This window comes from Neovison vison, chromosome 2, assembly GCF_020171115.1.
Source record: "Neovison vison isolate M4711 chromosome 2, ASM_NN_V1, whole genome shotgun sequence".
In the NCBI taxonomy this organism is placed as follows: Eukaryota; Metazoa; Chordata; class Mammalia; order Carnivora; family Mustelidae; genus Neogale; species Neogale vison.
In genome coordinates this window covers 156083877-156096473 of record NC_058092.1, presented here as the reverse complement: position 1 = coordinate 156096473, position 12597 = coordinate 156083877, and positions in this window count along the sequence as shown.

The following is a 12597-nucleotide window of genomic DNA, read 5'->3' as shown; positions in this document are numbered from 1 at the left end:
CTATGGACTCTGAAAAACAGTCTGAGGGGTTTGAAGTGGCGGGGGGGTGGGAGGTTGGGGTACCAGGTGGTGGGAATTATAGAGGGCACAGCTTGCATGGAGCACTGGGTGTGGTGAAAAAATAATGAATACTGTTTTTCTGAAAATAAATAAATTGGGAAAAAAAGAGATAATTAATACATGTGGGTAAATTAGACTTCTGAATGTCATTTGCATTTTAAAAAATTTTTTGCAGCAAAAAAAAAAGAACAAAGCTGACAGAATCTCAGCCAGACTCAAAGAAAGAGGACTCATTATCAGAAATGAAAGAGACGTTCCCTGAAACCATTGATATGCAAAGGCTCAAAAGAATGTACTATGAACAATTACACCCCAACAAGCTGGATAATCCAAAAGAAAAGGATACATTTCCAGAAACATACAACCTACCAAGATTGAATCCTAAAGAAACAGACATCTGAACAGACTAATGAGCAGTAGAGAGATTAAATAGGAAATCAAAAACTTCCAACAAGCAAAGGTCCAGGACCCCATGGTTTCACCGGTGAATTCTACGAATCATCCACAGAAAAAAATGAATAGCAATCCTTCTCCAACTCTGCCAAAAAATCAAGAGGAAGGAATGCTCCCCACCTCATTTTATGAGGCCAGCACGGCCCTTATCGAAAACTCACAAAGTGCCCCAAGAAAATTACAGACTAGTATCTGTGATGAACGTAAACATACTAATCCTCACCCAAATATCTGTAAACCAAATTCTACAACACAGGAAGAGGTATGATCCAGTAAGATGTTATTTCAGGGCGGTTCAACATCCACAAATCAAACTAATGTGCCACATTCACAAAACGAAGGATCAACATCATAGGACCATCTCAACAGATGCAGAAAAAGCATTTGATAGCGCTGCTACCAAATCACTGACCCCCCCACCTGTGCTTCTGCCGCCTGGCTGGTCCCCACACCCTGTACCACTGCCACCCCACTGTGCCATCCCCCACAGACACCATGCTGCACCCCACACACCCACCACTGTCCCTTCCACCCCCCCCACCATTCCTGACAGGCCGCTGCCACCAGCGCTGCCACCCTCCACCCTGGTACTCCACAGCAGTGCCCCTTTGTTCCACAATGGCTAACCCTCACCACAGCTGCCCTGCTGTCCTGCCCGTTGCAACTGATGCTCAGCTGTGCCACCCCCAGTGCCCTTACCACTCCCTTGTGCACCTCCCCAGGACTCTGCCACCCTGCTGCGCCACCCTCCAGTGCTTCTACTGCCCTGGTACCTGTGTTTCCAACAGCACCACCACTACTACTGTGGTCACCCTACTCCTGCCCATCTCCACTGCCCCACCCAGCCCCCAAGCCACGCTGCGCCATTGCCATGTAGCTGCTGCGTCACTGGTCCCTCCCAACCACATCCAGGCCAATCCCTCCCCACTTCGCCTCCCTGATTTGCCTCCCCATCTGCTGCCATCTCAAGTCACTGCCTTCCTCAAATCACTGCTGCCTCACTGTCCTCCCCCCGCCATTTCTTCACTGCATACTCTCCACTTGCTGCTGTGGCTGTGCAGAGCCCCTGCCCTGCCCACACAGCTATTAACCTGATGCTCTTGCCCTGCTGGTCCCACCAAACATCCCCGAACTTCTCCCGCCTGTCAGCCCCCCACCCCGCTCCAGTGCCTCCAGATTCCCTACCCGTTGACCTGCTGCTGCTGCCCCACGCATCCCAGCCTTCTCCCAATGTTGCTACTGCCTGGGTGCCCCCGCCTCGTGACCCTGCCGTCCGCAGCACACCCCTCATACTGTCCACCTTACCACCGCTGCTGCAGCTAAGCTGCTGCCCTGTGCCCCAGGCCACAGCTGACCTTCACTGTCCAGCCCCATTGACAGGCACTAAGGCCCTACCCTGCCCTTCGTGCCCTACCTGTGCAGTTGCTGTGCCACTGCCTCCCAGCTGGTTCCGTCCCCCCTTCTCCGCATGCCACCACCAACCGCCTGCCACCCCACATGCACCGGTGCAGCTGTGCTGTCCCACCCCACCCACCACCATGCTCAATACAGTCCTGATGCCCCCACCACATTGCTGATACCACCCCTCTCTGCTCTCCCCACACCCCCACTACAAATCCCCTGCCCCTCGCCATCACTGCCCCCTTACCGCTACCCTGCTTCTGATCTGCTGCCACCCCGGGTCCCACTCTTACCCTATGTCCTTCTGTTTCCCTGTGTTTTGCAGCTGCTGGTCTTCATAGCCCTGCCCTGTTGACTTGCATGACTGCCCCACCTGCCACGCTGCCCCTCTGCTGTTCCTGCCCACCACTCCCTGCAGCTACCACCTAGATGCTACTCCTGTCCCCCACTCCGGAGCCTTCCCGATTCCCTACCCCTGTTGCCGTGCTGCTGTCACCCCATGAGTCCTACTCTACCTTCCCCACACTGGTACCAGCAGGCTGCCCCCACAACGTGAACTGCTCCCACCACGCTGCACCACCGTCCACAGCGCCCCCACTTACAACCACCGTTGCCTCTCTGCTGCTACTCTGGGTCCACGTTGCTGCTGCTGCTAACAGTGGTCCCGCCCTGTAGACATGCACCAAGCCCAACAAAGCCAGGCCTTTTGCTTTGCTGCCTGACCCACCACACCATGACATTGAGAACCCACTCATACCCAGCTAGTCCTGCCCACCCCCAAGGACACTACGGCCTAGCTACTCCCCTCCCCTGACTCCGATGCCTCCTGGCTGCCAAGCGTGTGTCTGCCCAGCACATCCACCACCCCCCATGTGGCTACCAGCTTGCTGCCCCCAAAAATGCACCCCTGCCACCGTGCTGTGCCCCCCCACAGGCCCCCTCACTGCTGGGCGGCCTCTGTCCTGTGCCCCCGCCTCCGCTGCGCTTCGTTTCCCCACTTCGTTGGCATGCACTATGAGCAGGCCCAGCAAGCCAGCCAAGCTGTCTCTGTGCTGCTGCCTCAGGGATGGTCCCACCCTCCCTATGCTGCCCTGCCGCCTCTAATCCACCCAACCCCTCCAGTGCCACACTGCTGACCCCCTCAGATGGCACACGGCTCCCGACCCACGGCCGCTACCCCTCCCAGCACCACTACTGACTGGTTGCTCCCTCCCCCGACTCTGGTGACCCCAGCTCTCTCCCCCACTGGTCCTGCCCCCATACCTGAGCGTTTTCATCTCTCTGACACCTCCTGGCACCCTTGCAGCCCTGCTACCCCGCCCACCACGCCAAAACACTGGCCTCCCGACGATGCCAGGCTTCTCCCTCCCCTCCACCCACCACCACCACCTAGCTGCTTCCCCCTCCCCTGGCTCCGTTGTCTCCCCGCTGCCAGCCACATTACCATGCTACTAGCGCCCACATTACCATGCTACTAGCGCCCTATCCACCACCTCCCCGTGCTTCCACCACATTGCTACCGCCCCCATACATCCCTGACCCCCTTACCTCAGCTGCCGCCGCTCCACTGCAGCCCTGTGCCCCAGGCCTCTGCGGTGCTTTGCCGTCCTGCCCCTTTGACGCGCACGATGGGCCCGCCCACCACCCCCTCCTAACTGTTGCTGCCTGGGGCTGCTCTCACCCCCTCACCTCCTCTGCTGCCTCCCCCACAGGTGCTATGCAGCTCCCATCCCTCCCTGTGCCACTACTACTGTCTGTCCCCTTCCCCGCCTCTGGTGACCCATGCTCTCTCCTCCGTGATCCCGTTCCCCTACCTCAGTGTTCTCTCCCAGCTGCAAACCCCTCAGGCCCATGCAGCCCGGCCCACCACGCCCTGACGTTGACGACCCACTAATGCCCGGCTTGTCCCGCCCCCAACCCCCCACTACTGCCTGATGGCTTCCCCATCCCCCCTGCTCTGTTGCCTTCCCGCTACCAGGCATTTTACCGCTACTTCCGCTCTGAATATCTGCCCCCCTCCCCGCGCCTCCTCCACATTGCTACAGCCCACATGCATCCTGCCACCCTGCTGTGACCCTCACCCTGCCCCCCTTACCTCAGCTGCCGCGGATCCGCTGCGGCCCTGTGCCTCAGGCCTCTACCGGGCTTCGCTGTCCTGCCCCCTTGGCGTGCATGATGGTCCCGCATACCACGCCCGCCCCCCAACGTTGCTGCACTGCTGCCTGGGGCTGCTCCCATCCCCATGGAAGCAAACGAATGTTACAAATTAAGGCTACTTTTTGTTGTTGTTCTGAACAATCAACAGATAAACATTTTCTATCACACCACTCTTCATAATAGTGAACTCTATACAATTCTGTTATTAAAATGGCTAAAAGTATAAAATCATGTTTTAAATGTGATATAAGTGGACTTCAGAGTGAGATATGGAAAAGTCAATGAAATAACAATCCTTGAAAGAAAGTGATGAAAATGGAAGAATTATTATTTTCTACCAGAGGATATTCTCATAAGTAGAGGAAGAATTTTGATATATAAGGCATATGTGTCGCCCTCTACCGGCAAGGACGACAAGAAGCCCCGGTATGGTGTTAATGCTTCTTCTCTTTATTTCCGCAAGTCTACACACTTATATACATTTACATGACCAATCAGTGAGCAGGGTGACCAATAAGGGGCCAAACAATGGGGAGAGCCAATGAGAGTCCTGTTACTATGCTGATTAAATTTGAGGAGTTCATTATAGATCCTGGATATCAACCTTTTGTCTGTACTGTCATTTGCAAATATCTTCTCCCATTCCGTGGGTTGCCTCTTTGTTTTTTTGACTGTTTCCTTTGCTGTGCAGAAGCTTTTGATTTTGATGAAGTCCCAGAAGTCTATTTTCGCTTTTGTTTCCTTTGCCTTTGGAGACGTATCTTGAAAGAAGTTGCTGTGGCTGATATCGAAGAGATTACTGCCTATGTTCTCCTCTAAGATTCTGATAGATACCTGTCTCACGTTGAGGTCTTTTATCCATTTTGAGTTGATCTTTGTGTACGGTGTAAGAGAATGGTCGAGTTTCATTCTTCTACATATAGCTGTCCAGCTTTCCCAGCACCATTTATTGAAGAGACTGTCTTTTTTCCACTGTATATTTTTTCCTGTTTTGTCGAAGATTAATTGACCATAGAGTTGAGGGTCCATATCAGGGCTCTCTACTCTGTTCCACTGGTCTATGTGTCTGTTTTTATGCCAGTACCATGCTGTCTTGGTGATCACAGCTTTGTAATAAAGCTTGAAATCAGGTAAGGTGATGCCGCCAGCTTTATTTTTGTTTTTCAACGTTTCCTTAGCGATTCGGGGTCTCTTCTGATTCCATACAAATTTTTGGATTATTTGCTCCAGCTCTTTGAAGAATGCCGGTGGAATTTTGATCGGAATGGCATTAAAAGTATAGATTGCTCTAGGCAGTATAGACATTTTAACGATGTTTATTCTTCCGATCCAAGAGCATGGAATGGTCTTCCATCTTTTTGTGTCTTCTTCAATTTCTTTCATGAGTGTTCTATAGTTCCTCAAGTATAGATCCTTTACCTCTTTAGTTAGGTTTATTCCCAGGTATCTTATGGTTCTTGGTGCTATAGTAAATGGAATCGATTCTCTAATTTCCCTTTCTGTATTTTCCTTGTTAGTGTATAAGAAAGCCACTGATTTCTGCACATTGACTTTGTATCCTGCCACGCTGCTGAATTGCTGTATGAGTTCTAGTAGTTTGGGGGTGGAGTCTTTTGGGTTTTCCATATAAAGAATCATGTCATCTGCGAAGAGAGAGAGTTTGACTTCTTCATTACCAATTTGGATACCTTTTATTTCTCTCTGTTGTCTGATTGCTGTTGCTAGGACTTCTAATACTATGTTGAACAAGAGTGGTGAAAGTGGGCATCCTTGTCTTGTTCCTGATCTCAACGGGAAGGCTGCAAGCTTTTTCCCATTGAGGATGATATTTGCTGTGGGTCTTTCATAGATAGATTTGATGAGGTTCAGGAATGTTCCCTCTATCCCTATACTTTGAAGCGTTTTAATCAGGAACGGATGTTGGATTTTGTCAAATGCTTTTTCTGCATCAATTGAGAGGACCATGTGGTTCTTCTCTCTTCTCATATTAATTTGTTGTATCACATTGATTGATTTACGAATGTTGAACCATCCTTGTAGCCCAGGGATGAATCCCACCTGATCATGGTGGATAATCTTTTTAATGTGTTGTTGGATCCTGTTGGCTAGGATCTTGTTGAGAATCTTAGCATCCATATTCATCAGTGATATTGGTCTGAAATTCTCCTTTTTGGTATGGTCCTTGCCTGGTTTGGGGATCAGGGTAATGCTGGCTTCATAGAAAGAGTCTGGAAGTTTTCCTTCTGCTTCAATTTTTTGAAACAGCTTCAGGAGAATAGGTGTTATTTCTTCTTGGAAGGTTTGGTAGAATTCCCCAGGGAATCCGTCAGGTCCTGGGCTCTTGTTTTTTGGGAGATTTTTGATCACTGCTTCAATCTCGTTATTAGATATCGGTCTATTCAGGTTGTCGATTTCTTCCTGGTTCAATTTTGGTAGTTTATATTTTTCCAGGAATGCATCCATTTCATCTAGGTTGCTAAACTTATTGGCATATAACTGTTCGTAGTAACTTCTGATGATTGTTTCTACTTCCTTGGTGTTAGTTGTGATCTCTCCCCTTTCATTCATAATTTTATGAATTTGGGATTTCTCTCTTTTCTTTTGGATTAGTGTAGCCAGTGGCTTATCGATATTATTGATTCTTTCAAAAAACCAGCTTCTAGTTTCATTGATACGTTCTACTGTATCTCTGGTTTCTCCCTCATTGATCTCAGCTCTAATCTTGATGATTTCCCTTCTTATGTGTGGAGTTGGTTTGATTTGTTGTTGATCCTCCAGTTCTTTAAGGTGTAAAGACAGCTGGTGTGTTCTGGATTTTTCAATTTTTTTGAGCAAGGCTTGGATGGCTATATATTTTCCCCTTAGGACCGCCTTTGCTGTATCCCATAGGTTTTGGACCGAAGTGTCTTCATTCTCATTGGTTTCCATGAATTGTTTCAGTTCTTCTTTGATCTCCTGGTTGATCCAAGCATTCTTAAGCAAGGTGGTCTTTAGCTTCCAGGTGTTTGAGTTCCTTCGGAACTTTTCCTTGTGATTGAGCTCCAGTTTCAAAGCATTGTGATCTGAGAATATGCAGGGAATAATCTCAGTCTTTTGGTATCGGCTGAGTCCTGATTTGTGACCCAGTATGTGGTCTATTCTGGAGAAGGTTCCGTGTGCACTTGAGAAGAATGAGTATTCTGCTGTTTTAGGGTGGAATGTTCTGTATATATCTATGAGGTCCATCTGGTCCAATGTGTCATTCAATGCTCTTGTTTCTTTATTGATTTTCTGCTTCGATGATCTGTCTAATTCTGAAAGAGGCGTGTTAAGATCACCTACGATTAGTGTATTCATATCAATATGACTCTTTATCTTGATTAACAGTTTTCTTAAGTAATTGGCTGCTCCCATATTGGGAGCATAGATATTTACAATTGTTAGATCATCTTGGTGGATAGTCCCTTTAAGGATTATGTAGTGTCCTTCTGTATCTCTGACTACAGTCTTTAGTTTGAAGTCTAATTTATCTGATATGAGAATCGCTACCCCAGCCTTCTTTTGAGTCCCATTGGCATGAAAGATGCTTCTCCACCCCTTCACTTTCAGTCTGCGTGTATCTTTAGGTTCAAAATGGGTCTCTTGTAGACAGCATATGGATGGGTCCTGTGGTTTTATCCAATCTGCAACCCTGTGCCGTTTTATGGGTGCATTGAGGCCATTCACATTGAGAGTGATTATTGATAGATACGTTTTTATTGACATCGAGTTACCTTTGAAGTCTTTCTTTCTGTAGACTGTCTCTATATTTCTGTTCAATGCTATTCTTGGGATTTTTCCTCTTTTATAGAACCCCCCTTAATATTTCCTGCAGTATCGGCTTGGTGGTTGCATAGTCTTTTAAGTCTTGCCGGTCTTGGAAACTCTTTATCTCTCCATCCATTTTGAATGTCAGTCTTGCTGGATAAAGTATTCTTGGCTGCATGTTCTTCTCATTTAGTGCCCTGAATATATCTTGCCAGCCTCTTCTGGCTTGCCAGGTCTCTGTGGACAGGTCTGACGTTATTCTGATGGGCTTCCCTCTGTAAGTAAGGAGCCTCTTTGCCCTGGCAGCTTTCAAGAGATTATACCTACAATTATAATTTCTCAATTTGACTATCAGGTGTCGTGATGTTTTTTTGGAGTGTATAATCTTGGGTGGAGACCGTTCAGCCTCTAGTACATGAACGCTGGTTTCATTCGCGAGATTCGGAAAGTTTTCATGAAGGACTTGTTCCACGACATCTTCTAGACTTCTTTCTTTCTCCTCCCCTTCGGGAATTCCAATAATTCTGACGTTGGAACGCTTCATGGCATCACTTAATTCCCTAATTCTGCTTTCGTGGGATCTAAGCTGTTTGTTCCAGGCTTCCTCCTGATCCTTTCTCTCTATCTGTTTGTCTTCCAGATCACTAATTCTATCTTCTGTCTCAGTTACCCTAGCTTTGAGAGAGTTTAGATTGGATTGGAACTCATTGAGAGCATTGTGGACCTCCTCCCTGGTAGCTTTAAGCTCCGCCCTAACATTGTGAACATCCTGTCTGGTCGCTTTCAGTTCGGCTCTAATCAATTCTGTTTGGTCATCCATGGCTTTCTCCAACCTAGCTATTGCCTGGATAATTGTTAGCCTGAATTCTCTTTCCGACATATTGTCTATGTTGATAGCCGTTAGCTCTGTTGCAGAAGGTCCATCCTCTGTATTTTTCTTCTGTTGGGCATTCCTCCTCCTAGTCATTTTGGTGGGAGAAGACTGAACAGATGTAGCTGGATGTATCAACTCTGGTGCAGTCAAGGTGCACCCTGGAGCACTTCCTGATCTCCGTCTCAGAAGCCTCAGTCTGGGTGCAGAAGCTGAATAAATTCCCCCTTGGACGCTGGCAGTGCAGGTTCCAAGTTAAAGACCCTGGGGGCGCAGGATCTTTTGCTCGTCCCCAAAGCCAAGGCAGTGGCGGCTGTCTGGGAGCTCCTGACCGCCAGAGAGGTTCCAAGCAGCGATCGCACACTGAGATTTTGCCGCTGGCCGGGGCTGGGAGTGCCCGGCTTGCGCGCACCTCTTTTCAGAGGCGGCTGTGGGTCGGGCGCGCGTCTGGGGCACTGAGAACGGGGCGCTGGTCCGTAAGCCGCAGGCTGGGCTTTTGCGCGCCTCTGTCCGGGGAAGAGTTTCGCGGGCGCGCGGCTTAGACTTTGAAACAATGGCCCGGGTCAAGAAGCGCCCCAGGGCCTTAGAAACCCAGGAGAGCTGGAGCGACGTGCACGCGCATCTCAAGCTTTGTGGTAGGGCTAGCGCGCGTTCTGCAGACCGGCTCCCATCCCCTCACAGGAGCCGGAACCCCGCGCTCTGGGGCACGCTGGCGGCTTAGGGACCAGGAGCCGGTTTCTCCGCCGCACTCTCTCTGTCTCCGCGCCGGGGAGGCCGTCTGGGACCGGGGACTCAAGCCCCTGTCCCTAGCCGCCCCCGCGATCCTTTGCTCTTTTGGAGTGCTTTCAACCAGTCTCCGAGTTAATGCTGGTCCCCAGACGCAGGGCGCTCTCGCTCTCGTATCGGGGTATTACTTTCCCACCGGTCGCCTCTGGTGGCTCCCTCCCCCTTTTGTTTATCTTCCGATATCAGTCCGCTGTTCCCATTCCGCTTTACCTGCTCACTGGCGTCTTCTGCCCCTGTAGAGATCCAGACGTGTATAATTCTGATCTCAGGCTGATTTCATGGGTGATCAGAGTTCTTTGGTAGGTAATCAGCTCACTTTGGGGTACCAGCTGAAAAGACGCCTCTTCCTAGTACCCCGCCATCTTGTCCCCCGCCTATGCTGATTAAATTTGAAACAGCCAATGACTATGTCCTCCTTTAGGCGGGCTTCACCAGAAAGTTCGTTGTTTACTTGCAGCTTATATTGCTGGCAGTGAGCCAAGCGCCATCTTGTAATGGCGGGGACTTTCCCGGCCGGAGGCGGTCCCCGACACATATGGAATGAGTCGTTGTAGTAAATTTTGTATTGTATGTATGTAAATGGACACAAAATAAATAGAAGTAACATACCATTCTGTTCCAGGAACACACGGGCATTCCTGTTCCAAAAAATATATATATATATCTACTCTTATTCATCAATTGGTGAAATATGAAAATAACAATTATTTCAACAGATGAAGATAAAGCATTTGGTTAAAAGTGTTAGTAATTAGATACAATGGATAATGGCATATGCAAGCTACATATAGAAAAACTCCACAATTTCTTTTACATAAGTAAATGATAGTTACAAAATGTAATCATTACATATGACCAACAAAAAAGGCTTGATTTTATAAATATAAACATAAACCTGAAATATGCTGCAAATATTAATCAGATAACATACTGTGAGATATTTTTATTTACTCCTTAGAATTTTTTCTATGTTTAAAATTTATCTACAGTGAAACATCAAGACTACATAGATTATGAAAAGGAACATAGAGACCAGACCTCATTCACAACAGCAACAAAAACTGGAAAAATATCCAAGAGTAGCTTTATTTTTTAAGATTTTTTTTATTTTAGAAAGAAAAAATGTGTGGGTGTGTGTGTGAGAGAGAGACAGACAGAAAGAGAGAAAGAGAGAGAAAGGGGGGATGGGCAGAGGCAAAGAATTTTCAAGCAGACTCCCTGCGGGGCACAGAGCCCAATTCTGGGCTGGATCCCAGGAATGAAAAGATCATGACCTGAGCTGAAACTCAACAACTGAGCAACCCAGATGCCCCTTCAAGAGTAGCTTTAAATGAGAAGAAATTAAAATTAGATCAATCTTAAATATGTAAGAATAAAAAGGAAGAGTAGGAGAAAGAAGAGAAAGAAGAAAGACAAGAGCAGAAGAAGAGTAGTCAAGGAGTCATATGAATTTTACTAAAGCTGGCATGGGACAAAACTATAAAGAAAGAAGTAACTTCATTAGTAGTATCTTTGTGGTATGACCAAATGTAGTTTGTTTTTATTCTATATGCTTGAAAAAATATCTTCCTATTTTTATTTCATTTTTAACTTTAATATTTAACATTCAAAGAAATATTTGGGGACTTCAGGCAGGAATTTTCCTCAACCACACTGCATCCCCAAAGTTTTTCCATATGGTTGATCCCCCACCATATCTTAGGTCTTGGAGATGATCATTATTTTCTCTAACATGAACCAGTAATAATAGACATTCCTGAATTATGTTTGTTTCTTTTATTGTCCTTACCACAATAAGTCCTTATTAACTTAGTTATGTACATGTTAAATGTCTCTTGATCTCTCACTTATCATTAACTCCAAAAGGGCAGTCAGCTTTTGTTTTCTTCACCAATATATAATCAATCGCCTAGCCCATGACACATTAGGTAGGAACTCCATAAACACGTTTGGATGAATAAACAATGTAAATGAGGAAAGTGAAATTGTAACAGAGTTTGGAAATTTAACTGAAAATCTATAAGTACAAAATAAAAATTGATTTGCTGGACAAATGGTTGCAAATTTGTCATGACAAAACTGGCCATCTGTGTCCAGATTTTGTTTTCTGTAAACAGACTCTGTAAGTCTGTAAGTGAGTCACTCTCTAAGTGAGTGACTCCTTAAATTTTGCACCCTCGGGAACAAACGTGTCTCATTCTGATATCTCTGTTAATTTATCTATTATTTATTATATCCATAAACTTATCTTTGAAAGAGAAAAGAGGTCATCTCCAGGCTATTTCATCTTCCCAACTACCGGTTCCTGAATGCCTTTCCTTTCAGACAAAGAGTAATATCTGTGTTCCAACTTTGTTCCTCTCCTTTAATATGATGTTGACTATAGTTGGTCTTCTTCTTTCAAGTAAATTTAGAATCAGTTTGCTGATATCCATAAATTGACTTGATAGTATTTTGACTGGAATTGTCTTGAATCCTCAGACCAATTTGTGAAGAACCTGCATCTTGACCATACTGAATCTTTTTATGCATGAATAAGGAGACTTTCCCCCGTTCTTTTGCTCATTGTTACTTTCCATCAGCATCTTGAGTTGTTCTTATATAGATAAATGGTGATGTTTCCCTTTCTCCTGCTAGAGGCATGAGGAAATTTTTCTCCACTATTAACTATGAGGACCTGGTAGATGCCCTGGAGATAAAACTCACAAATGTATAGAGGCCCCCTATAGCTGGGTCCCCTTAGAGTTTGTTTTTGTTTTGCGGGGCTTGTCCCCACTTAGAGTTCTTATCAGAGTCATATCCACACTAAACCTCCAAGCAATTCACTAATTACAGCTCAGGTTTCCCAACCCCAGGACTGGTTTCTGTGGAAGTTTCTGCTCTGGAAAGTTGTAATTCTCTGTATCTGCCTGTCTGTCTCTCCAGTTTTAGAAGCAGTGGTTTGTCCATGAACTCACTCTCTGAAATATCTAAGGAGAATTGCTTATTTTTCAGTTTCTTCAGCTTTTTAGTTGTTGGGATGGAGTGACAATTTCTAAGCTCCTTATTTCTCAGACAAATCAGTTGTGATTATTTTCTTTTAA